At 41.0% G+C, this 26,445-nt stretch overlaps 1 long non-coding RNA gene across 1 annotated transcript; it reads left to right on the top strand.

The window, feature by feature from the left end:
* The first annotated feature begins 20,907 nt into the window (after positions 1 to 20,907).
* LOC106030202 (uncharacterized) lies at positions 20,908 to 25,278 on the top strand. The gene is made up of 3 exons (XR_007165684.2): positions 20,908 to 21,757; positions 23,867 to 23,994; positions 25,065 to 25,278. It is a non-coding gene; the product is annotated as an uncharacterized lncRNA (long non-coding RNA).
* The last annotated feature ends 1,167 nt before the right edge of the window (positions 25,279 to 26,445 follow it).

Here is a 26,445-nt window from a genome sequence, read left to right as displayed (position 1 = left end):
GCACAGGCATTCATGGGTATGTACGTGAGCCTGTAGTGTGGAGCCATGTCTCTTCCTAGGACTATGATTCACGTCACCTCCTCTGTAGGCCCATCCAGCAGCTGTGAGCCAAGCTGAGGTGAAAAGCTCACATCCCACATCCAATCCACGCAGCCAGCTGGGCCCATCCCCCAAATGACAATATAAATCCCAATAATAGCTAAAGACGAGGTAGGCAGGTACCCCAGGCTTCTCTGCTCTCATCAGAGAAGGGACACAGTGATGCAATATCTCAACCAGTCTTTTGGAAAATGCCATGATATGGTGCAAAAAAAGCCTGCACCCAGTTTAGCAGGACCCTTGGGCCACATGGAGTGCCTGCCTTGACTCATGTTATCTGAAGTACTTAATCTGTCTGGTTCACCAGGAATGCCTGCAGTTAACTCAGGATGGGAGCAGAGCCTGCAGCTCATGGTAGCATGCGTGTGGTACATTTATAAGCAGACACCGGTAGCTGGGCTTTTTGAAAGACTAAAACTGAGGAAATTTACAGTGAAAGTAGCCAACCACATTTTCTTATCATTGCTTCCTGGAATTACAGAAATAAAATTATTTTGAGGAAAGATTTCTCTTAGAAAGCATCCTCATACAAAGTCTTTTAGAGCATAATTCAAAACAAACATTTTCACAGATCTTAGTGCTTTTGTATATTAAAAAGAAAAGCAAAATTATAGCATCCTCTTTGCACCAAAAATATTAAAAATGGCTGCTGGGAAAATTTCTGATGCAGTTCTGAAGTCATCATTACAGCATGTATAACAAAACGCTTATGATGGCATACTGCATATAATTCATTAAGGAGCTATAGGTAAAAGCAGAGGTAAATAGATTTTTTTCTGGAAGGGAGAAAGAAAACATAACACCAAAGAGTCGAACTTTTGCCTGGAAAAGACATGCAGGAAGTTGTGCACACCGATATGTGCTCTTTAGTCAGGGAAAGGGAGCTATGGGATGTGATGGCAGAGCTATCTGGGGACTTCTGCTGCCGATGATTCTTTTCTGCAAAGCTCGTCGACAGCTCTGTGCTCTCACTGGCAATGAAGTAGCTCCATCACCTGGGCTTTTTTAGAATTGCCTTTCTTCCTCCTTTACACTGGATTTATACATTTCTTTCTTTTTTCTTTTCTTTTTTCTTTTCTTTTCTTTTCTTTTCTTTTCTTTTCTTTTCTTTTCTTTTCTTTTCTTTTCTTTTCTTTTCTTTTCTTTTCTTTTCTTTTCTTTTCTTTTCTTTTCTTTTCTTTTCTTTTCTTTTCTTTTCTTTTCTTTTCTTTTCTTTTCTTTTCTTTTCTTTTCTTTTCTTTTCTTTTCTTTTCTTTTCTTTTCTTTTCTTTTCTTTTCTTTTCTTTTCTTTTCTTTTCTTTTCTTTTCTTTTCTCTTTTCTTTTCTTTTCTTTTTTTCTTTCCTCTTCCTTTCTTTTCTTTCCTCTTCCTTTCTTTTCTTTTCCTTTTTTTCCTCTTCCTTTCTTTTCCTCTTCCTTTCTTTTCCTCTTCCTTTCTTTTCTTTTTTCTTTTCTTTTCTTTTCTTTTCTTTTCTTTTCTTTTCTTTTCTTTTCTTTTCTTTTCTTTTCTTTTCTTTTCTTTTTTTCTTTTCTTTTTTTCTTTTCTTTTCTTTTCTTTTCTTTTCTTTTCTTTTCTTTTCTTTTCTTTTCTTTTCTTTTCTTTTCTTTTCTTTTCTTTTCTTTTCTTTTCTTTTCTTTTCTTTTCTTTTCTTTCTTTCTCTTCCTTTCTTTTCTTTCCTCTTCCTTTCTTTTCTTTTCCTTTCTTTTCCTCTTCCTTCCTTTTCCTCTTCCTTTCTTTTCTTTTCTTTTCTTTTCTTTTCTTTTCTTTTCTTTTCTTTTCTTTTCTTTTCTTTTCTTTTCTTTTCTTTTCTTTTCTTTTCTTTTCTTTTCTTTTCTTTTCTTTTCTTTTCTTTTCTTTTCTTTTCTTTTCTTTTCTTTTCTTTTCTTTTCTTTTCTTTTCTTTTCTTTTCTTTTCTTTTCTTTTCTTTTCTTTTCCTCTTCCTTTCTTTTCTTTTCCTTTCTTTTCTTCTCTTCCCTTCCTTTCTTTTCTCTTCCTTTCTTTTCTTTTTCCTTTTCTCCTCTTCTCTTCTCTTCTCTTCTCTTCTCTTCTCTTCTCTTCTCTTCTCTTCTCTTCTCTTCTCTTCTCTTCTTTTCTCTTCTCTTCTCTTCTTCTCTTTCTGTTTTTTTTTTTTTTTTTTTTTTTTTTTTCTTTTAAGACCACATATTTGAAATAACAGGCATTATAAGATAAAGCTGCAGGTAAGTGGTAACATCCAGCTGGTCCTTAGGTGCAAGAACTTCTGTCTCTGAACTAAGGGGAACCTTTGTTTTACAAGTGTCCCGTCATACTGTGTTGTGTAACAGCCCATTAAAATCTTTAGAAGTCACTGTCCCAAGAGATAACAGTGAAGTAGAAGAGTTATTCTAAATGATTTTTGTGAGACATATTGTATTTATTTAATTCCTTTAAGACAAAGGGGAGTTATTCATGAAATACATGAGCATGAAAAAAAGCAGATCCAGAGCAGAAAATTCTAAGTTTGGTGAAAGAATAAATAAAGCCCATGTCTTTATATCTATCTCTCATTTTTATTGTTAAGAGCCTCAAGCCCTAGCTCCTTATACCTTGGAGCCAAGTAAAAATGCAGTATGTAAGCATAAATTTCAAGCAGTAGGAAATTCAACCCAGCAGAAATCAGCCTGGCAGCAGTAAAGCATAATCAAAGCCAAACCTTGCCCACAGTGTGTGTTTTTTTTTTTCCCAGTAATTCACATGTTTCAGTAGTTGGGGCTTATATTATGTCCTCGAAGGCTTTATTTATTATGCCCTTTCCCTCAGGCATGCAGGTGGCTTATCTCAGTCCTGCCTGCCTTTTGGTCAGTATGTGCAGTGGATGATCTTCAGCAAGTCGCACCCGGTTGCTCTCTGCTCATATAGGAAGTGGTGGGGAAGGTTAGAGCATCCCCTGGATGAACGTTGTCCTCGCTTTTTAGACTGCCTTGGGCAAAAGCTAAAGGTCAGAGCCTAGAGACTACTATGGGTATGAGCAGGCTCAGACTTCTGGGGTCTACGTAGGGAGAGAGTTGCTGGTGCCCCACATGGGCTGAGAACATTATTTTCCCAGCAACTCTAGCTTTATCTAAGTCCCACTGTAAACAGCAATTATTTGTTCCTATAATACATGTGGCTTAAAAATACCATACCTAATGCTACAGAGAACTGACGTTTTTTCTTCCCATTCACTAATTTATCTGCGGCAGTTAAAATCCTATCTAAAATCCCAAGTCTATTTTAGAAGCATTTTACTGGACATAGCAGATTTGGCATTGGAGTGAAAAGAAGGCTATAATCGTTGCTGTCATTGTATGCCACAAACAAAACAGCCTCTTTCACTGTTTCTTGCACAGGAGATGTTACAAGAAGCATACAGGCACTCGCAGTTCCATTATATTATTATTTCTGTTCCTCCCTCAGCCTTACTTCTACCCTCTTTAGAAACTTCTGCTTTCTTTTTCGCTGCTGTCTTTTCAGGCACTCTTCAGGATCAGAAGCAATTCCAATTGAGAAAAATAATCTCCTCATTTAGCAAAAATCTACAAAAGGCAATGTTCTTAATAGGATCACTTTGGAGTTTCAAGGAATTGTAGACCCTTGTTTGCTGGTGAGGAAATGGGTTTTACCCTGCACATAGCGTGCAGTTATCCCATTGCATCTGATCATACAAATAAACCATCACAGAGGGCATGACCTCAGTGCTGTCATAATGATTGTCTCACCTTGATTAACTGAAGGACCAGTAAGTTTATGTCCCCAAATCAAGAAAACTCATGTCAATGACAGAAGTAGTCCAACAACAGACACATCACTCACTCGTCTTGTACAGCAGTGCCCTCAGTACTGCACCTGAATTTGTTTGGAGGAGAGCAGAGCTCTGCTTACACTCAACAGCCACATTTACTCCACAGAGACTGCTGTTTTTCTTTGGCAGAAGAGAAACCTGGTGTCCAGGATGCACCTGCTGTATGTGCCACTGTTCGTTCATGCGATTTCCCCACATATTTTTTTCCAGTCATTAGTTTTCTCAGGCCGGTAGCCTGGTCTGTACTGAGTCAGTATCCTCAAGGACCACGCAGCCCAGGATCCTGATCTGAAGAGCAGGCTGCAAAGGCCTGCAGGGCCCAGGGCCCAGGGCAGGGGCAGAGTGGTTCCTTGTCCCCTGCTATCAGCCAGCAGGACACTGGGGACTCACTGAACCAGAGACAATACCTACTGTATTTAAAAGCCACGACTGGACCTGTTCTTCAGACGTGTTTACTTTTGTTTTGAACCTGTCTACACTCTCATCTTCCACAGCCCATAGTTAAGAGTTCTGCAGTTTAACTATATGCTCCATGAAAATGTGGTTATTTTGGTTTAACCTCCTGCATCTTAATCTATCAGAGTTTTTAAAAATTAGAGAAAAAAAATAGTAGTTCTTGACCTTCTAAAGAAGCCAAGTTGAAGAAGGGATTTGATCTGAGATGGAAGGGATTTGATCTGAATCTGAGATGACATCAGGCTTCCAGGAGTTTTTAAACCATCCTAATTTAGTTTATTTAAGCCCAGTGAAATGAGCGATGTAGAAATACATGAAAAACTCAGCCTTTAAAGAACCAAATTTGCCGGAAGCTTCTGCGAGTAGAAAATTCCTCTATTACATATTTGGCAGAGAAGTGGCTGCATAGACAGATGACATGCCATTAGAGTCCATATAAGTAACCGCTAGGGAAAGCACCTGCTGCAATACAGAAGATGTTGTTAGAAATGCAAAGATCTGATTGAAAAGCAATTTATATTCCAAGCAAATGCATAATAAGAGAAGACATACTACCCAGCATAGAGCTTCCTGCAGAGGAAAGTGACACACAATAGAAAGTAGTTAATCCTGTGGAAATAATTAAACAAGATCAAGGGGAAAAGATATTTGAAAATATACAATGCTGAGCCAAAACATGACTGATTCAGCTTAATGAAAAGAAAGTTCATCCACTCAGTCACAAAGTCTTGCAATTCAGAAAAAAAAAAAAAAAGTCTTTAAATTAAGAAACAGAGAGGAATACTGATTCTAATTCAGGAATGAGATCGTGCAGTTTCAGTGGCTGTACCTGCCTATTGTTAAGGAAAATGAACATGTGAAAGGAAGGTTTCATTTCAGAATAAATGATTTGAATGCCTTTCTGTCCTAGATCTCCCTGTTCCTAAGAGCAATGGGAACAGAAAGAGCAAATATTCTTGTGTTCTCTTTCTATGCCAGCAAAACAATTGATGTTGAAGTCAGCCTCTGCTTTCTGCCCTAGTTCCTTGCACTGATCTGATCTTGCTCCCGTGGATATTAACAGAGAAAGTCCTATTAAAGCCAGCAGGAGACTGAGGCCCTGGAGTTACATACACTAAAGTGGGACTGTGATGATGAAAAGAGGTAAGGTTTCCTAGTTTGTGCAGCTCAACCCAAGGCGAAGCCCAAACTGGAAAAGGACAGAAAGGAAATCCTTGCAAATGTAGACAAACATCTCTCCCCCGGTAGGAGAGAAGTAACTGACAGCTGTGTTCAGGAATAGATCTTAAGGAAAATGAACTGAATCAATCCTGGCAGGACTATGGGACTTCCCTGCAAGGAGCACTGATTGTCAATGGCTCTCCTTGTCCACTGTCCTGCTCTGGTGGAGTTATGCATCTGTACCATATGGCCAGGGCATGTGGCCACATTACCCTGTGACCAAACCATGCTCAAAGGTAAGAGGCAACTCTTGAGTGTGGTGGAGACAGGAATGGACGAGATGAAGATATTGAAGCAGTATTGCTTCACTGTAACTACTGCCTGAAGAAATTGCCAAATGAAGTAGGAAAATGAGAAGTTTTGTATGCAAGTGTGTTAATTTCTTTGTCCTCCCAAATGTGCCTGTCTGGTCTGTGCATGTTCAGATAATTTAGAAGCATGATCTCATGGCCAGCACTTTACTTGCCCTCCCCGACAGTGAGTCCCCACAGGTGAAACCCATGTATCCTGTCAGAGTGAAGCTCTGGGCAAGGCTGTGGGACCTCTCAGGGTCTTCTGTGATGTGATGTCCTCTGCGGTCCTGAGGTCTACACTAGCTGGACCATACCTTACAAACACAGGCTGACATTGGTATTTGTTGCTGCTAAGGGAACTGAAAAGTCACATAAATAGCCAGGTCTGGGCACTGCTGGGCTCAGCAGAACCAAAGGGTTTGTCTCAGACATAGCCTGGTGCCTTGCACAGCCTCCAGCATCTCTCTGGTGCTTGTCTGCAGGAGAGAATTCACCTGGGGCTGTGGAAAATTCTGTATTTTTCCTTCCCAGGGTCTGATGCATTCCTGATGGCAATTTCAGTGGTCTCTGGTAAGCTCCCAGGTATCTGCTCAGAAGAGTTGCCCAATAGGTGACTGAGGGCTCTTTCCCTCTGAGTGCTGTTGCAGACAGAAGCAAGAAAAATGCTTCCAAAATGATAACAGCAAGAATCTGACTGCAATCTGCAAGTCAGATAGGAACACAAAGAGCATTTCATCTCCTTTGTGATTAGGAGTGAGCTTGACACATGGAAAATAACCAGACCACACAGACAAAGGAACACTGGAAATAATAACCTTTAAGACGTACATCTGAAAAAAATAATTCTTCCAATGTTTAAATTTGCCTAGTGAGTACAGATGCCAAATGCATTTCAGGAATAGCTCGGCAATGACTGAGTACAACATTTAATTAAGTGATTATATAATCAGCCCTCTGTTTTATGAAGCAATAATTCAATTCCCAAGTGGATAAGCTATGAGGCCGAAGGCTGGGCAGTTTATCACGATGAAGGAATCTGATTACTGCTGAGGAAAACATAGGGACAACAATGTTATTGTTAAAATACTAGTTTAATTAATATAAAATTAATAAGTCCTGTTTTGTTTTGTTCTGTTTTAATTCATAACAATGCATAGCCTGTCAGAAAGATGGTGCTTCCTCCATTTTTCATGTGGAAGTGCTGGTTATTTATGACCACACAGAACATGCGGGAAGTTAATGATGTCACACAGGCAATTTATTGGGGATACAATTACAAGAGTCATTTTATCAGGGAATGATATAGTTCTCTTCATGGAGTATAAGTAGACAAGAGACTCCACTTATGCTGTAAAAGAGAGATCAGACAAGGTAACTTCATTGCGGGAAAGCTTTTCACTGAATTATTGATAATAATTCCACTAAACCAGAGGTTCTAGCCCCATCGAGCTGTGACTTCACATATGCACAATATATGCACAATATATGACTAGGGAAATTAGGCCAGCAGTTGGTGAAAATACATATAGTACCAACAGTACAGTATATGAAGTTGTACACCCAGGCAACTTGCTCAGAGAAGAAAGTAATGCCTCGTGCAAACAGGGTACTGGCTTGAGATAGGGAATTAATTGCATTTATTTCTGCTCGTCTGGGGCTTGTTTACAGTACTGTTTAAATATTTTATTACAGATTTCAGTAGAACCCCAAGTCAGTATAGGAATAAGCACAGAGAGTATCCTTGAAAGAGATTCAGAGTACATTGTAGGGAAGAGTAACTTACTGAAATAAGAAGAATCAGAAAACACTGGGATGGCAAAAGGAGAAAAGAGCCAGCAAAGACAAAGGAAAATGAATTCAGAAAATTGACTGGTTATGGGGACAGGACAAGGAAAAGGAGAAAGAGATGAAGTGACCAGTGTTGATTAATATATGCAAATCACAGTCCTAGGACTGAGTGAGGAATGGCTTGAAGAGGGTGTGAAACCTCTTTTTTGCTGCTGCTGTTGTATTCACACAGGGTCAGGAAGCCCACATGCAGACTCAGTGTTTCTAAGAGGCACCTGAGAAGATGTCCCACCTGCTTTAAAATATCTGGATGAAATGAAAGAAAAGGAAAAAAAAATGAGTCTGAACATTGAATTTAGACTTTTGCAGTAAATTCTACTTTTACTATGGCACTAAGATATTAGGGATTGTATTACATGCTGGGTTCCCAGGATGGACAGTTCAATGGACTGCATACCATGTAATCATTGATTCGGTGCCTTGAAATAGAGCTTATAGGGAAAGCTGCTGGGGGAAATAGCACTAATAGAGACTGAGACTGGTTACTAAAATGGGGAGGAAAACTATTAGGTTGCAATCATTTTATAGGAAAGTGTTCTTAAGTGAGGGAAAAGGAGTTTATGTTCCATGTAGAAGAATCCCTGCAGAACAGTTTCAGCTTATTAGTACTAAATTGACCACAGCAAATGAACGCTACAATTGTCAATGACCTGGCATTTTATAAGCACACTGGGGCTCAGTTTTAAACTATTTTACACACATGAAGAATGTGAGTTGGAAGATGAAAGCAAGAAAATCCACCCAGCAGTCTCGGCTTCAAAGACTGCTGCAGAATAGTGCTCTCGAGGGTGCACACATAAGTACAATGAGATTTGCTTTGCTTCTGGAGTTTGACCACTGGCACTGAAACATGAGGCTTGAATAGAGCAGTGATAGCCCTTAGCAAGGAAATTGTTAGGGCTGTATGCAAGTTGCTAAACAGTGTGGAATTTAACCCTTCTGAAAGACAGGAGTCGGTGAGGGCATTTAAAAGTGGGAGAGGAATAACAAAATATTGATGTGGGGAATGACCTGGTGAAGGGCACAAGTCCTTCTCCATCCCTCTGCCACAGGATGGCCTGGGATTTTTCTGTGCTGTGTCCCAGAGACTTTGCAGATCTAGTCTCTGCTCTGCATCCTGGGGCTACAGGACAAGTTAATGGGCATCTCAGCTGGACCTGGCTTTGAGATGGGGTACTCACATGTCCTATCACTCCAGATTTTGAATTCACACCACAGCAGAATAACCTTCCTGCAAGTTTTGGTCTGTGGTGAGTGCTCTACCAGTCTCTTTAATACTAGTGCTGGGTAAGTCACCGGGCATGAGGATCCTACTGCCCTTGGTCAAAACAGAAGTCCTCGCATCAGCCCATATGAACTTGTCCCTCCTGTCTATCTGTACTGCCTTATCTGTGTACCCATCCATGGTCATAGAGGTGTCTGGACAGCATGCTTCTTCATCAGGTCTGCAGATAGTGAGATGATGCTTTTGCAACACGGGAGACAGCAAGCAGAAAATCTGAAGAGGACAAGTAGAAGAGCCACCTTCTTGGTCAAAAAGTGGTCATTAAACAAGGTAATTCTTCATGTATCTCTGGTTCTGGCAAACACTGTGCTGACCACAGCAACAGCAACTGCAGATCTCAGAGCACTGCTGCACTTGTGTGGCATAAATGTGACGCATGGTTTTTAACAATGTAGGCAGAAGAGCTAGAGAGATCAGCCATGCTACAACCTAGATGAAAAAGAGGGTGCTTTATTTTTCACATGATGCATTGCAGCATTTGCTGGTGGGGCTTTCTGGGTTGTGTCCATAATGACAGCACGATCTCCTTTATCTAAGGCACACTGCCAATGTCAATTAAGCTCTGTGCTAGGTGAATCTAGATTTGAAGTCTTGACATTCATAGGATTTCAGATGTCAATGTGGCAATCAAATGGCCAAAGTAGAATTGTTTGGGGGCCATGGGCAACATGCAACAACAGACTCTGATTCCAGTTTCCCAGTGCTGACAAATACTAACCTGCCAACCAGGCTATCAGTCAACAAGCAAAGCTGTTTGATACACCGACACCAGATACAGAAGAGCTTCAGATACTTTGATGCTCTTCTTTTGAATTTATTACACTTCAGCACTTTTCTTCTCAAAAGTTTTTAAAAAGCTGTTAATTTTTCACTCAGATTTTAAAATGCACTGAACTTCCCAGAGACGATGTCTAACAATGTTAATGATGGCTGGTTTCAGAACTCCCGGTAGGATTTGTATGCAATTAATGTTCTCCTCCTCTGAACAGAAACCTAGAGGTTTGCAAAACACACCATATGTTTGTCAGTTTGCCAATGAATCAAGATGTTTTTGCAGCCTTCTGAGTTTCAATAATTAATGGTAATGTCTAAAACCTAAATCACAGTTCAGGGGCTCAGAACAGAACTTTTGCCATGTCCGGTGTTGTTCGGCATCATCAGAGTGAGACGTTTCAGGTGAGAAACATTTGTACCAACTCCTATTTTTCCCTTCACTGCCTGATCTCCCATTCCCCTCACCATTGCTCCCTTTGAGCTATCTGAGTAGATTTCTGCAACAGGCTTACTTTTTATGCAGAGTAATGCTATTATCCTCAGTGTAGGGTTTGGTCTCAAACACCCAAATGTTAAATACTCCTAGCTGCCTAAATTGACTTGATCTTAGTGACTAAATCATGTCTAAGAGCTTACAGGTTGAAAATATGCTTTATTCTCAGCAAGCGTCTTGTTATTTGCTTTAGCAGACTATTACCAACCAATTAATACAACAAAATTAAGCAAACAAAATAAATCAGATCTCAAAACTGTGTTCACAAGCAGGTTCACTAATTTTTATGAGCCATGTTTTTTCTGTCATTATTTAAAAATGTGACTGCTTGAAAGTCTGATCCAGAAGAGAGTATTTAATGTTAATACCTCATATACTTATTTCCTTCACCCTTAGGTAATTCTTCTGAAACCTCCTCTGTTTCCACATTTGTGCATGAGCAATTCTGCTTTAGCTGAGACTGTATGATTAGGTTCCTTTTCCTCGAGGTGACGATTTTCCTTTTTGCTAGGCTACTAGAAGTCTTTCCCTTTTTATCGATTCCCAGCTGATCTGACCTATTCCAGTCTTTTTCCCCAGACAGATCTAAATTTGCACTTCAAGACGGCTGATAAAGGAGCAGGAAATGCCTTAACTATCTACAATATGCTAGACTGCTACCCCTCCAAAGCAGAACTACTGCAGGAAGAGTTCCAACAATAATGATGTCACCAGCCCTTCTGCTTCAGAATTATAAATATCACTAGAAATGGTGTATTCTTTAATTTGGTTAGTCTCATACTCATTTTAATATTATTCATAAAATGGCTAATTTGTACAATCAATTAATTTAATTTACACCTAGCCTATCACATAAGTTAGCAGTTCCCACGATCAGCATATTTTTAATAATACTGCTGATTTTTCTCAAGTGTGCCATGATAATGTTGGTGTTGTGCCTGTGAGAGGTAATGTGTTTTAGCACCATGAATCTTTTCAGCTTTAGTTGTACTTTGCAACACTGCCCATTCACAGAACATGAAGAACATCAGAAACATTCAGAATAATTCCTTTTAGGGTCAACCAATTGCATGTGCATGACAGAAGCAGGGGATATGCTGGTGCCATTTGGGGCCCTACTGTGCTTTCCATTTTGGGGGTAAAACTCCCCCTAACAGCACACAGCGCGATATGCAGAACACCACAGACTGGAACTGCCAGGAGGATTTCTGGACAGCAGCAGGGTTCAAATCCTATTTTGAGAATTGTGGCACAATACTAAGTGATTCCAAGCATTTCATTGTGCAGTCTCTCGTTCTTTTTAAAGATGACACTGTCAACAGCAGCAATAAATGTTTCCAGCTAAAGCTATCTCAGAGTATCTCTGGGATTCCTATTCAAATGACTTCTTACTTGCAGAGGTTTTTTTTTTTTTTACTATATTGATGTAGCAGCACTAATAGAGGACCCAGTATAAATTAAAGAAAGAAAAAAAGTGTTAATGCTAAATATGGCTTGCACAAATATGGTTTACTGCAGCTTAAAACTGGCAGCAGAAATCCCAGTACAGATAACATCTAAATCCTATTAAGCCTCAATGCAAGGCAATATTATTGAGATACAACCTTGGTTGCACCAAAAACAAAGGTTTGCTTTAAAGATTCATAGTCTGTTTTGTAAAATATATATCCAGTCCTCCTCCTTCACATAGTTTTTTGAACACAATTTCAATCCAAACTCTTTTGTTTTTACTTCTTTTTACCATCCAATTCTCAGTTCCATTAAATTATTCATAAAAAATATCTTCCTTTCCTTGAGAAAAAGGTGGATTTTACTCCCCCCCAAATTACTCCCGAACCGAAAAGTTTTCACTATTCAAAACACAACAACAACAAAAACATGGAACCTTTCAGCAATCTCCCTGTCCATTACCAAAATTATTTTGCCTGGAAATGCTGGTGCAGTAACTCCTGAACACTGCAGGATGAGCACCCCACAACCCCAGGCTCCCAGTCCCCACTGGGTCCACCAGGCAGGAAACCTTGCTGTCCATGGGACTCTCAGGCTGTGTAGGATGCCAGCCAGCAGGGAAGGGAGGAACATGGAGAAACAGCACTAAAATCCCACAGGAAAGAGCTGGGCAGAAAAAAAAAAAAAATAAAGAAAAAAAGAAAAAAAATCCAACATAATTTTTCATTGAAAATGGCCTGTTCAGCAAAAGGGATGGTGATTTTCACTCACCTTGCAGGGGATCCAGCAGGACACCGTCTGCTTCCCTGCCAGGTCACCCTCTCCATTCTCTCTGATAAGCTGAGCAGTCATTAAAATTGTGGGCTGAAAAAACTTCAGTTTTCCGATACTGGGACTGTGAGCAAAAAAAAACAAACCCTCATGGCTGCAGGCTGCCAGGGTACAAGGGCAGGATGGGGTCCCACAGTAGGAAGAGGAGCAGAAGTGACTTGAGGGTATCAGAGCCTGAACGTCCCCAGTGATGATTCCTTCTGAAAGAGGAAGCATCTTCTCTCTTGAAGAGAGACGTTTTTGATAGTTTTATAACTGTTACCTTTTAAAAAATCCCTTCTGGAGGGAATTTATGAAATGTTATTGTTTTTACTTTATTTTATTTTATTTTATTTTATTTTATTTTATTTTATTTTATTTTATTTTTGTCTGAATTTCCCAGAGAATGGACAGTCTAGCTTTAGTCTGGGTTCAAGCAGCAAAACATTCTTCAAAATACATTTTTTTCCATTCTAAACCAAGTCAAAGTTTATAGTGTCAACTTCCCTATTTCTTTTCTTTTAATCAAAGCTCAGCATTTCCATGGGTCAGAGAGAATAAATGCACTTGAAAGTGAAGACAAGTAGTCTTATAGAGAAATATTCTGTTGCTGTAAAGCTGCCATCCTGACTTTTAGGTCATCCTTTTGTCATTCCTTACATTTGAGAGCCATCCACAGAAAACGGGAGTATGACAATACCTACATTTACCTGCCACAACAACCCCTTGTGGTCCCAGGAAGCCACTACCATAATTGTGCTTTTAACTTGTACCTATGTCTGGACCAAGCCTTCAGCTAGTTAGAAAAAAAAAAAAAAAAAAAAAAAGAGAGAGAGAAGAAGTGAGAAGATAAGTAGATAAGAATTTTGCAGAAATAGCTTGAAAATACTTTGTTCTGCCCTGCTTGACATTGAACAGGAGATGGATTGGCTGGTCCACGGGATCCATCGTCCTATGTACTCTGAATTCTGCAAACAATATCCCAGCAAACATTTCCATTATGTGTGTGCCAGGGTTCGAGAGCTGTTGGGGCTTCTGAATTCAGTAATATGGCTAAGCAATTCAAACAGGAAACAGTCTCTGTGGTCACGAGGAAGAACTGGGAGAACAAAATGTACATCCCTTACTCATTCCCATCATCCAGTGAAGACACAAAAATGGGCCAAGGCAGGCAGATTTCAACATTGTCACACAAGAAGAATAGAAAACTTTTTCGCCACACCTGAAAGGGGGGAACCACAGAATAAATGCCTTCTTCCTGCAAAATGTTCTTGTACATGCAAAGTGCAAAAAGAGGAGGAGGAGGAGGAGGAGGAGGAGGAGGAGGAGGAGGAGGAGGAGGAAGAGACCTTCCAGAACATCCTCCACTGGGGATGACTGCTGCCATGGCAACAGCAGCTATGTGAGAGAAGAGGAGAGAAGCACCAGCTGTGGTCGGGTGATTGTTTTTTCCCCTTTTTTTCCTTTTTTATTTTTTTTCAGCAGAGCTGCTCCAGACACTGGGCTGTTTTCCTGGAGTAGAAGTGTGAAGGGGCAGAAGCCCCCCTGGCAGCAGCGTAGCACCAGTGGGCTGCAGGTACCAGTAGTGCTGCTCCAGGTATGGGGCACTCCCGGTCCCCACCAGTCCCTGAGCTGCTTTGCAGTATTTTCACTCCAGGTCATTCTTTGTGTTTAACACAATTCTTCCTTGCTTTCTGTAAGTAAAAAATCTGGAGATAAAAACCATCATTAAACTGTCCCCATGGTTGCGATCTGAGGATTATGGGCATGGTCTGCTTTCAGCTGCATGAACACAGAAAACTATAGCCTCCTCCCCACTCTGGATTTAAATTCTTATACCCAAACTCCCTCCCAAGACCATTGTGCCCTGCTTGGATCAAAGGCAGCCCTCAGTGGGACACCTCTGATTGTACTTGTAATCACCTAGAGGGTCAGTGTGCAAGTCTAAGCCAGGCTCAGTCTGCTCTCGAAGGCACCCGCACAAGGTGAGTTATCCCACCCACAGACAGAGAGACAATTTGTGCTCTGGAAATGAAAGCCTTTAGCACTGGGCAGGATAAATTGCCCCCTGAGGGCCTCTCTCTCTCTAGGCAACAGAGAGCTGCTACTCAACCAAATTAAAGTGTAACATTCAAAGCTTAATGTTAGATGAAGTGACTCTCATCTGCAGAGTAATGTTGCCCACAGACCTACTGAGCCTCATTTATCTTAGACAATTTACTCCCGCTCCTTCTCCCTGCAGCTGGGCCGATGGCGTGTGCTTTCAGGGCTGTGCTACAGCCTCTCTCCTGCTCTGGGACGCCGTGCCAGATGCAGCTAGAGATGGCTCTGCCTCCTCATTGCAAGATGCCAGCTTTGAAATAGAACGCGTTTCTCCCAGACAGAAATTATCGGAGCAATGCAATTAGCAATCGTACCTATAGGGCACATTCTGAACTCCGGTTACCGTGCAACTGCCCAGAGAGTCCATCGAAACTCAAATAACCCATTTCAGTACATTTACCAATTATCATGCAAGAACGGGTAAGAAACAATTTGCTGCTTAAAGTCGGCAAATGAAATCAAGGCAACTTTCAACTTTATGAGTTTCATTTGATTTTCCCTCAATCCAGATGAACACCCGCCCCCCACACCAGAAGTCACAAGGGACTAATACATATTCTACTGAAAGCCACCGAGGGCACTAAATTAAATCTGCGGTGCTCTCTCTCAATCACTCGCACACGTAAATGGCCTGGAAGACCCTGCAAGGCTTCCTGTTGGCGTGAGGTCGCCAGACAGCCCAAAAGCTATTAGCACTGGTTAGGGAGTCGCAGAGTGATTTAGCAAAATTTCAAATGACTGCCGCAGCACTGTGCTCCATGCTGGAGACTGGAGCAGTTCTTGGAAATGCATTTGGATAAAGCTTGTGAATTTAGTTATTTGACAGATCTCTTGATGTTTGACTGAGCGTGTGTAATGCAAGCGTTGTTCGTTTTAACCCTCCCTCTCAGTTATCTGTGCTAGCAGTTGCTGTGCAAATGTTTTCAGAAGGGCAACAGGACCACTAACATAATAAAGGGCAATTCCAGTAACAAGTGATGGTTGATATTGTACTGACTTGCAGTCTGGATCTACCAAAAGTGAGCATTACTGAAAGCCTATTGTATAGAGACAGAAACCTTGAAAATCCTCAGGTCCTTCAGCGCCACCTTTTCTGGTATGTAAATGGAAAACAAGTAACAGCACTTATATTCTGTCCACACAGATGATTTTTAAATGATCTTTCTCTCTGGAAAGACAAACTCCTGTCAGCATAGAAACTGGAGTCACATTTGGATCTTGAACTTTGAAATTCCTGTTTTTCCCAGTGAATATCAAACACTGTAAGAATCTGTGTTTCACACGGTGAGGATGTGGGAAAAGGGTCATATTTCAGATGTGTTTGCAAAGATTAAAAGCCATCTTTAAACTGAATCGGCCACTTGTAATTTCCTGCCCAAAGTGGCAGATCAAACGAAAGGCTATGAGAGAGTACGAGTACATTTTTGCTCAGTCCTAGTAACCTCAGCCACCATCTTGGGGCTGAGGATTTTACTTGATTAGATCACTCAGGTTAAGAAGAAACCTTTTTTTCTTTTTGAATGACAACAGGCGGGTCTACCTGCGAGATCTCCTCTCATTTTCCTACATGCACACAATCCAACATGGATGGCAGTCTCCTATAGGATCCTTTCTCTGCAGCTCTTGCCAGCCATTGGACTAGCTGGATCACATGCAGGTGCTGATGGTTTTGACGTCTTAATGTTCATTGTGGACAAATTTGAATCTGGGAATATACAGCAAGGGAAAGATCTCACACACAGAAAACTATTTTGCCTGGAGGAATCTGGGGAGAGAAAAAAGAATAGGTAGGTGAAAGAAGTCTTGTTTGTTATTAGGACATTTTTTCTTTTCCCATATGCCCTAGTGAGAAGATTTATATACCCCACTACCTATTTAGCTTGGAGTTTTCTTGTCTGGATTTAGCTCTAAATAAATGGCCAGGATTTGTAACCATAATCTCTATTCATCAAGAAATGTAATAGCTCAGTCACAGAGAGAAGGGAACACTGATTCCCCAGCCTCCACAAGCCTTAGGCACTTTAGTAAGGGCGAGTGGCTTTCCTGAGGGTCCCTCTATCTCAATTCTACCAGCCAGTGACATCTTATGCCACAAAACGAAAGCCTTCACAGTGATGGGCAGTGAGGTGGCTACTCAGACAGGAACGTGTTTTTTTAGATGTCTATGAAACATTTGGTTTTGTACCATCCTAACTCCCATAAGATCATGCCACCGCCCCTTTCATAGTCTGCTGTGGTCTTACTAGTGCCAGCCCATCCTCAGACTGCCTTTTGCTCCTCCCTCCTGTTGTGGCACCCACCTCTGCCCCATTTCCCTACTTTGTCATTTCCTTCTTGACGCTGGCCTCTCTTGCATGTGATGCAGCTGGGATGACCAAAGACTGGCAGATGAATGGTCTTGCTAGGTTTAGTTGTGAGAGGAACAAGGGGACCAGTTTTTCAAATCTCATTTTTTCCAGCTTCATATTAACCCACTGAACCTGGATTTGCAAATAGTTTCTTCCACTTTCAGCACGAAAAGCACTGTGAGCTAGTGGTCAAAACAAATGAGCTGGGAGCAGTTTCCTTGTGGAGCCCAACCTCAGAGGGATGCTTGATGCACATCATGTGAAGTTCTTGGTAAAAGTCACATAAAAGGTATTGTGAGCTGGAGCCAATGACAACTGCAGTTGACCAGAAGACTTCCAGAGGCTTTGGATCAGACCTTTAAAAAACACTCAGAGTGGGAATACACAACTCCCCAGTGAGTCCCCAGACTCCAAAAGGCACAGGTTTTTGTGGTAGTGAGAAGCTCGACAGCACTGCAGTGACTGGTGATGTTATCTAAAGCTTCCCTGTCTGGTAGCATTGCCTTTCACAGAGAGCAAGATTGTACCAGATCTTCTCCTTGCCAGCCTATCCACCAAGAGTTGTCACCCTCCTCTTTAAGGACCTTTTCTCCAAACCGGAGACCACTTGACGTGTTGGAACTGAACTCATGTACCCAACCTTTCCTTCAAACACACCAAAAATCCTGACACACCAGTACTTGTCAGTCACTTAAATTCAATCAAATAAACTTTTTCACAGTTCACATCTTGTCATGGGGCTGGCTTTGGCTTGGCTCCAACTTCCCATTTTCTGGTGTGGCTAAGTCATTTCATTATTTTCCTTGTTATTCTCTCCTCCTTCTCTTGGTACCATTCCACAAGGTTTTTTTGTCTCAGAGCCAAAGGCAACTACACAGACTCTTCTGATCCTGTGATATGGGGAATGCAACAACCATCCCAGGGATCCATCTGACATCAGTCTGAAGGTTTCCTTGTTAAAGCACACAAACACAGTTTTGAAGGAGCTGATATGGATAGGGCTCCACATTTTTTGACTTTGTGCAGTAAAGGCAGTTTTCTTTTCCATTCCCATGACTGTAGAGATATGCCAGATTTCAGTGGGCCTGACCCAACAGACTAAAGGGGGGGAAAGCCCTCCAAACATGTTTTCAAGATGTTAGGATCATATCTCTGTAATTAAATTTTCTGGCAGTTGGAAGTAGTGCAAGATCAGGGTTACAGTGTCTTAGAGACGAGAACATATTGTCTGTCTTTGCTATGGCCTGCAAATGGCCTCTGGTTGTATTTAATATTTTCTGGGTTAGCTTTCTGCAAGTTTGAGTGGAGACAGCAAATACAGATCCGTGGTCCAAGGTCCAAAATGCAGATGGGTGGCTGAAGAAATGAGATCCATAATACAAAACACTTGGAGAAAAAAAAATAATAAAACAAAGAAAGAAAGAAACAGTTGCAAGAATTAAACATTTCCAAGCTCCAATAAAGTCCTGGTTTTGTAATCAGTTACAGAGAGGCCAATCTCTTTGTATATGTATATTATATATACACATATGCCAGACTCTAAAAAGCTGAGGGAAAGTGCTGACTACATATAAATGGGTATAGATTTATGTACCCTTTGACTGGAGAACAGATTCTAGTTCTGCTGAGCAAGTCGGTTAAGTTTGTGAAACTTGCAGGTCCCATTTTAGTGTGTGTTTGCTAGTTTAATCAGCTTTGAGCCACATCCACGTGGATAATGCATGCACCCCTCCGTGTGATCAAAGTGCAAGGGTCAAATCCTTCTCTGCAATCCAAGCCCTTAGAGCTCCTTTGATGTTGGGGTCTCTCCAGGTGACCATTTCTAGGTGGCAAAAAGTGAGCACATGGGTTAACTGTGGGCCTTGGGAGCTATTAGACAGGAGATGGCCTGTCAGCCTGAACAAATGTCAGAGGTCCAGGCTGTGTATGCCTCCGTATGACCCTAATGCAATAACATTTCTGTTTCTGGCCATGGTTCCTGAGTTAATAGAGTGTGTTTGCCTGGGTTGTGTGTTTTGGGGGGAGGTGGTTTTGTGTTTTGTTTTTTTTTGTTGTTGTTGATTTATTTTTTTCTCCAGGCATACATTCATTTAGTTTTTTAAGTCACTTTTCCCCATGACCCTCATGTTTTTGTAGGCATCCAGTAATAAAAGTTTGAGATTTCACAGCTCTTTCAGGACTGACATGGATCTGCAGAACTTTTGTATAAGAAAAAGCGAAGCATGATGAGTTTACCTACTTTTGAAAGTTGAAGTCAAACATTCAAACTTGCATTCAATCTGTCACCAGCAATTATCATCAGCTTCTACCTCCCACTTGTTAATATTGCCTGTAACTGTTTGTCTTGTTGGCCCCACTGTTTTGAAAGACACAGGCAGATACTGGCGAGCTCTGGCACAAGCACATTAGGTAGGAGGAAGGAAAGGATGGACTACAAAAACCTTACATCCCCAGCAGCAGCTTTACACCCCTCCTGACTCCCGGTGAGAAACAGAGTCCCATCTTCACTGCCTGCCAAGGGAGCGGAGATGAAACAGTGAACCTGTTTCTTTTCCACATTCTGGTCTCTTCTCTCAGAAGCCTCCTTTTGAAAATTTCTCTCTCTTCCTCTCTACAAACTACTGCAAATATGAAGTTTTGATTATTTACTTATTTGTACCAGAGCAGTATTGGCTACAAGAGCTTTACCTTTCAACATCTTATGCACAACGTAATAGAGCTGTCAACACGGACAGATATGTGGGAGAGTTGATGAAAAGGCCGTGCACCTAATGCAAGAAATATTCAGGTCCTTTCCTGTGAGTAAAGCTCGAAGCCTCCTTGACACTCTGCAGATTGTGCCTGCTCACTGTAAGCTACATGTGTGCAGAACAGAGCAAAAGGCTTCGGAGGGCCCGTCAAAGTCACACAGCCATGTTAGCTGCTCTCTACTTCTGTCTCACACACGTGCACAAAGTGGGGCTGGGAAGGGTATCTGAAAAACTGCTGCTGCGTCTGCTGCCAGTTTCACAGTTCCATTACCTAAAAGAAATCTCCCTTGGAAAGAAAAAAAATAAAAGAGAGAGAGAGAAAGGAACAGAAATGTCATTTGCTGACATTGTCATTCCCTGCTGCCCCGTAAATAAACATAACATCTATTTGTCACCATGGAAACATCTTTCATGGTCCAAAGTATGCAAAGGAGAGGTATTTGAGAAACCCAGAAGTCTGAGGAAATGAGCAAGTATCTAACCTAGCATTTGATGTTGCGTCTCTCCTGTAAGTATTAGTGCTTTATTTTTTTATTTTTTTTCTCTAAGGTACAAACATATTTATTTTAGAAAGGGCAGCATGCATCTTAGAGACAAGGCTGAAACATTTGCTTAATGTGCTGTCTCTTCAGTGCCTAGTGCTTCCTCCCTCTCCCCTGCCAGGGAGGGATTTGTAAATAACTGTTTTATCTGAACATCTAAAAGGCACTTTTTTCTCCAGGGAAACTGCATTTGTTCTTCTCATCTTGTGCATCAAAATTAGAAAGGCATTGCCATGAACAACATAAGCTATGTATTGATTTACAACAACAAATCACTTCTCTTGCCCACGCTGTGTGGACAGTCACCTGGAGATGTGGGGAACACTTCCCCTCCTTCCTGGGGGACTGCGGTGCCACCAAGGAGGACCTGCCCACCCTGCCTGCTCCAGGACAGATGCCCTGCGATGTGGCACTGTGCTGCAGCCCCTGAGCGTCATAGTCACAAGCCTTTCATTTACACAGCATATGAGATGCTTAGGACCTGGACACCTCCTTTTGCATTTCCCCTATAGCAGATGTAGCACCATGAAGGAGAAAGCAGTCTTCTCTAAGTCTTCTATCATATCGGTTATGCAAGCCTGCAGATTCTGTGCAAATAACAAGGGGCAGGTGAAAAGACATTCTTGTCTATAGGTATACAAAGAGCTACAGATTTGTGAAAATGTACCCTCCTGATAATCCACACGGGGATGTGGCCATGTACTGCCTTAGAGGAAGCTGGCATCACACTGCAGATCATGAGCTTCACGAAAATTTGGCTGTAAGCAGTGCCTCGCACCTTTAATTTGGAAGCAAATTTGGAATTTTCAACCTAGAGTCCATCCCTGGAAGCCAATGGAAGCGTGAGGTCTGAGGTGCTGAGGCTGCACGGGTATGATCAGAAAGCAGAAAACCAGCTTGCAAATAAAGTCTGTGAGCAAAGAGGGATCTAAGACATAGAGAGGAAGGGTGTTACGGTGGGGTCACTCCATGAAAATAGTCACTGTTTTTCAGACAGGGGCAGAGCAGAAGTTAACAGCTGGAAAAAGAGTGATGTTGAACCTGGCTGCATGGTCTTTAAACATCCTATGGTATGCAATAGGAAAAGTATCCATTACATTTAGAATTATGCTTTATGTTTGATTTATTTGTGGTTTTTGTTTCCAGTCTTGTGCCTGACTTAAAGTCTGACTTTAATTCTTAAGCAAAGCCAATTGGGTGTATTTAAGACTAAATCCTGAAGAGGCATACCTCCAAACTAAGCTCTTCTGTCAGTGTGGGTGGAAGACAGAAAACACATATCTCACAAACCTTCTGTCAGCTTCTTTCATATTAATGAAGCCTCTCTCTTAAATGCTTTTTCCCGTGCTTGTGTTTCCCTACAGAAAAAGTGGAGTCTTGCATTCTCCGTGCACATGAACCAATACCCTAACTGGATGTGCCCCAAAACACTCTGATGCAAATATGAACCATGAAGGAATGCACTTGAATTCCAGAATGCTGGAAATGGTCAGTGGAAAAGAGTTAGTAGCTTTCGAGAGGTAAAAGTCATCAGCTTAGGGCTATAAAGTCCTTTTTCTGCCTTCATAAAGGCATGCTTTTTAGACCATTCCACAGAACGACAGATAAGCAGCATATGGCGTCACCTTCAAACTTGAGATTTTCTATGAGTTAAGTGATTTATCTTGGTGAGAACCACCTTTTGCCTTCCTATATTTCTTTGGGTTTTGTTAAATTCTTTCTTTCCATCTCATCTCTCTTATATCAAACACTCTCCATTGCTGCATTCCTTTGTCTTCTCACACATGAACATCTCCAGAAAGCTTTGATTTCCGTTGTACTGCTCTTCATCTCCTCCTTTAGCAATATCATTTTTACTTTTCATCTCAAGCAGCCTTTGCCTTTTCACCCACCTTCTTCCTCCTCGACTTGATACTCTGCTCACACCAGTGTACAACGGTGTAATTATTCATCATCTACAGTAAGTGGTCTTGATTTATTCACTGTGAGAAAATCATTTGTCTACACTGATTTCTCTAGCACCAAGCTTCATCTATTGTTTTTCTTCCTACACCCATTGACACACCTGATAGCACATGCCCTAGTAATATCTTTCCAACTGTTACCAATTACTTTTTTTCCCTAAATAGCATGAGTAGATAAATGTTCCCCTTTGGACACATTTTTAACATATATTTCCCCACGCCCTTCTTTATTTAGGAAATAGTGCCTAAATCCAAATAATGGAATCCCAGAGCAATAGTAGTGGGAAAAAATGGAAAAAATCACAAAGATGAGTAGTGTGGCATACTTTTGCATTACCTTTCACTTTAGAAAAAAACTTCTGACTTGTTAAAAAAAAAGAAGCTTACTTCCTACAGGTTGCACATAAAAAATATCCTGGTTTTCCAATATAATTTCTTGCTGATCTGTCCAGATCTGTGAAGTCATAGGTGACACTTGTCAGATGTATCTATGCTGGCTGAACTACAGGAAAAAAAAGGTGCAGCTTTTGCTTTCGATGTACTCACTTTCCCAAAGTACACTTGAACCCTTACTTTCAGAAAAATTAAAATTAATTGAGTTTAACTATTTTTTTATTAAAAAAGGAAAAATGTCACACCTCTTTAGCCTGTGATTAGGATGTACTCGTTTATTTATAGACCCATTTGTTGCCTAAAACCATTTCTTTTACATAATTGCTTCCTCAGACTGTTTGCTTATGTCGATCAGAAAACGTATTTTGGAAGATTAGGTCATTTATACTTGTGCAAATCTGAGCAATAATTCAAATAAAGCAAGGTCAGTTTAAATGAATACCATAGCTAGCACAGGGATAAACCTATTAAATTAAAATCACTGGATGTAAGACTCTGCTGATCATGTACTTGCACTGGAACATGTCAAATGAAGATTGTTTCTATTTACTAATTTACATCAGTGCTGCAAAGATGAGATGAAATTCCCTCTAAAGTTGTAAGGTGTTTACTATATATCAGAAGGTCAAATAGTAACAGATTTCCATTTGGCAGTAAGTTAATGCTACTTCTGTCAGGCATTGTAAATAGCTCACAGCTGAATGTTTTTAAAAAACCTAAAGCCCAAGAGCAGTACACAACCCAGCCAGCCAAGCAAAGGAGCTGGGCTTATCTCACCATTATATTTTAAGAATACAAACCAGAGTAATTACCTCTGTAGTATTTATTATTTGATTTTTGAAATAATTTGATAATTGTGTCCATAATATTGCAGATTCAATCAATTATGGACAAAAGCTTTATTTCAGACCTATACAGTAGGCCTGCAAGATTTACACAGGTGTTTAAATTCACGCATGAGAGTATTTCCACTGAATGCTAGGTTGTCATCTGCTCTTCTGCCCACAGACATGAAACTGTTCTTTCATTTCTGATAGTCAGAATTTGGTGATGATCATTACACCAGATGATTAATTTTCAGATTGTTTGCAGAATGTTTCTGTAACAATGTAGATACCTAAATTGCGCAGTATTGTCTTTGTTTCTTCTGTGGATGATTGAAATGGGAACTTATTAAATATAAATACGTTATTTAATATATAAATTATATTAAATATAAATACATCTGCCCACTGACCAGAAGGAAGTCCAGGAAGAGGAACGAGCAGAGCTGGGGTCCAGCTGTAGGGGCAGCCTTCCAACAGGTTTCTCACTCCTCGAACCCCTGTGGATGCGACATTGGGAGGAGACATGGCACATCTGCTGTAGGTATGCCCATGAGTCCATAAACCCCAGGACAATCCCAAGAGACCTCAGTCCTTTGGGTGATGGGAACGGACAAGCAGGGTCACGAGGCCACATGTCAGGTTGCTGCTTCTATTTATAAGCTGCTTGTAGGCATATTTTATGTATGCATTTACGTGTTTGTAGGCACGCATGTGCATGTAGACAAAAACTATGGCAGTGCGTGCATGGTCTGTACCATAGCCACAAGATGTAAAATTCCTGTCCTGATAGGAACCATGCTGGCTAAAAGCTGAGCTGACCCATTTTCAGTCACATTTCCCATGACCCCAAGGCATGGAAAGCACATCATGATGCTTTGAGCTGTGGGCTGGCCTTTGGCAAAGCCACATGTTCCACACCCTGCTGCCCACTTGAGCCACATCCATATGACCAGCCTAGCACAGGCTGGGTATGATGCGTGGCACAGCATCACCCCACACACCCTATATTCTGATGGGCTGCAGGTGTAACCATCTTAATCCATCACGCTTTTTCTGTGATGCCACGGGTGCCTTTTACAGAAAGAGTCCCCCTTCACTCGTGAGATGGGGCAAATGCTTTCTTGCCCCAGTAAAACCTCGTGTTATCGTGAAGTGGCAGCACTCTCAGTGCCAAGAGGAGAGGTTTCCTCCACGAGAGGCTGTGTGGCTCTTTTATGCCTGGTTCATCAAGAAGGTATAAGTCATAATTTGTAAACAAAATTGAGTTTAAATAAATTTTCTTGATGCATTCTGCTTCAAGTATCCCCTAAAATGTATCACTTAAAGCCAGCATTAAAAGAAAATACTATTAAGAGGGCATAAGGTAAACTCATTTAGTTGCTCAAATTGTATAACGCAATGAATTAATATGGTAATGTATCTTCAGAGACCAGAAGTAGATAATAGAGGTGAACAGAGGTTTTCGAGCTTGGCTTCGGAAAGGCAAAAGTAATTTATCATTCTGTTGCAGTTTTGGAGGGAAGCATTTCTCATTTCTTCTGACTCTCCCTCTGAAATACTTAGTTTCATTTTTAAACCACTTTTTGAGGTTTTGCTTTCTTTTTATTCCAGACAGAGTTCCTACCAAGTTCAACCATACACAGCTTTCCCTGGAGAGGCAGCAAGCATCAGATACTTTTAGACCCATCCCTGTGCTTACAGGCTTCCAGGGGCTGCAGCAAAGTGGGACTTGCCTCTTTGGACATTCATCTCATTTCTCCAGCTGGCATAAGCAGGACATGAAAAGAATAAAATAATCCATATTTTCCTCTTGTTTGCTTCTGTTGTTGGGGTCAGGGTGAGGCTCCAGCTATGATCAGTGCTCTGTGAATAAGCCTACTCCTTTCTTTACAGCCACACAAATGCACATTATGTCTTTATTACTTACATGCATTGTCCTGTAAGAGCTTATTTTTAATTAATAGAAAACAAAGCCCTTCTGACCTTATCCACAGGAAATATTGCCTCATTCATGCTAGCCATAAATTAAGCTAATACAGCCTGCGTGTCCAACATATTTCTCTCAGGTAACATTCACTCAAATATTAAACAGGGAGAGAGAGAAGGAGGGAAATCCTATTACTAAAGCACTGGCGTAAAGATGGACTCTATAATTGCTAAAAGGCATATCAGAGAGAGAGATTTTATTGTGCCGTAACAGTTGGGGAAAGTAGAGAAAAATATCTGATACAACTGAAGCAGGGAAATTTTAGCAATGCAAAATCTAATTGCCCGAATGGGAATGTCATCTGATGCTATAGCGAGGCAAACATCTTCAAAAGAATTCAGTGGAGAAGAAAAACCTTTATGGTGGAGAATAAAAGCTGCTGTACAAATATATACTAATTAACCTTACTAATTTGTCTGTATAATTAGATAGTCTCCTTGTTTCTTCTTTTCTTTTTTCTCTTTTTATTTTTTTTAACTGCAAGCAGGGCACAGCAGTAGCAATAAAAAATATTTTACTTCATGTTCTGTATGCTCAGTGCTGGCAAACAGTAGATATCTCCTCGCAAATGAGCTGTCACAAATTGCTCCTTGTTTGGTGGCGACATCCTTGGTCTACATTATAGCTACAGGAAGCCTAATCAATTATGCTCCTAAAATGAAATAAGAGCTCTGTGGTGCCAGGGGCATAGCTCATAAAATTAATTACAAGGCAAGTTTACATATTGAAGTACCAGTTTATGGAGGGACTAATAACTTTTGATGAGACTTTGACAGGATATTACTCACAAGGATTATGAAAACACAAAAATCATTTGCGACTGGCTACTCAGAGAGCAGCTTGCATCCCAGCCATCACCCGAGGTCCGACCCTTTCCCTTGTCAAGTGCCAAGGCTCCCGATGACACCCCAATATTGCCACCCATGCAGAGAGCACAGAGCTGTCCCCCTCAGCCACCAACGTCCCCTCGCAAAATGTCTCTTCTCCTTACTTCTCCCACCTCCA

The sequence above is a fragment of the Anser cygnoides genome, chromosome 2 (genome assembly GCF_040182565.1).
Source record: "Anser cygnoides isolate HZ-2024a breed goose chromosome 2, Taihu_goose_T2T_genome, whole genome shotgun sequence".
Taxonomy (NCBI): domain Eukaryota; kingdom Metazoa; phylum Chordata; class Aves; order Anseriformes; family Anatidae; genus Anser; species Anser cygnoides.
This window is presented reverse-complemented; position numbering and strand designations above follow the sequence as displayed.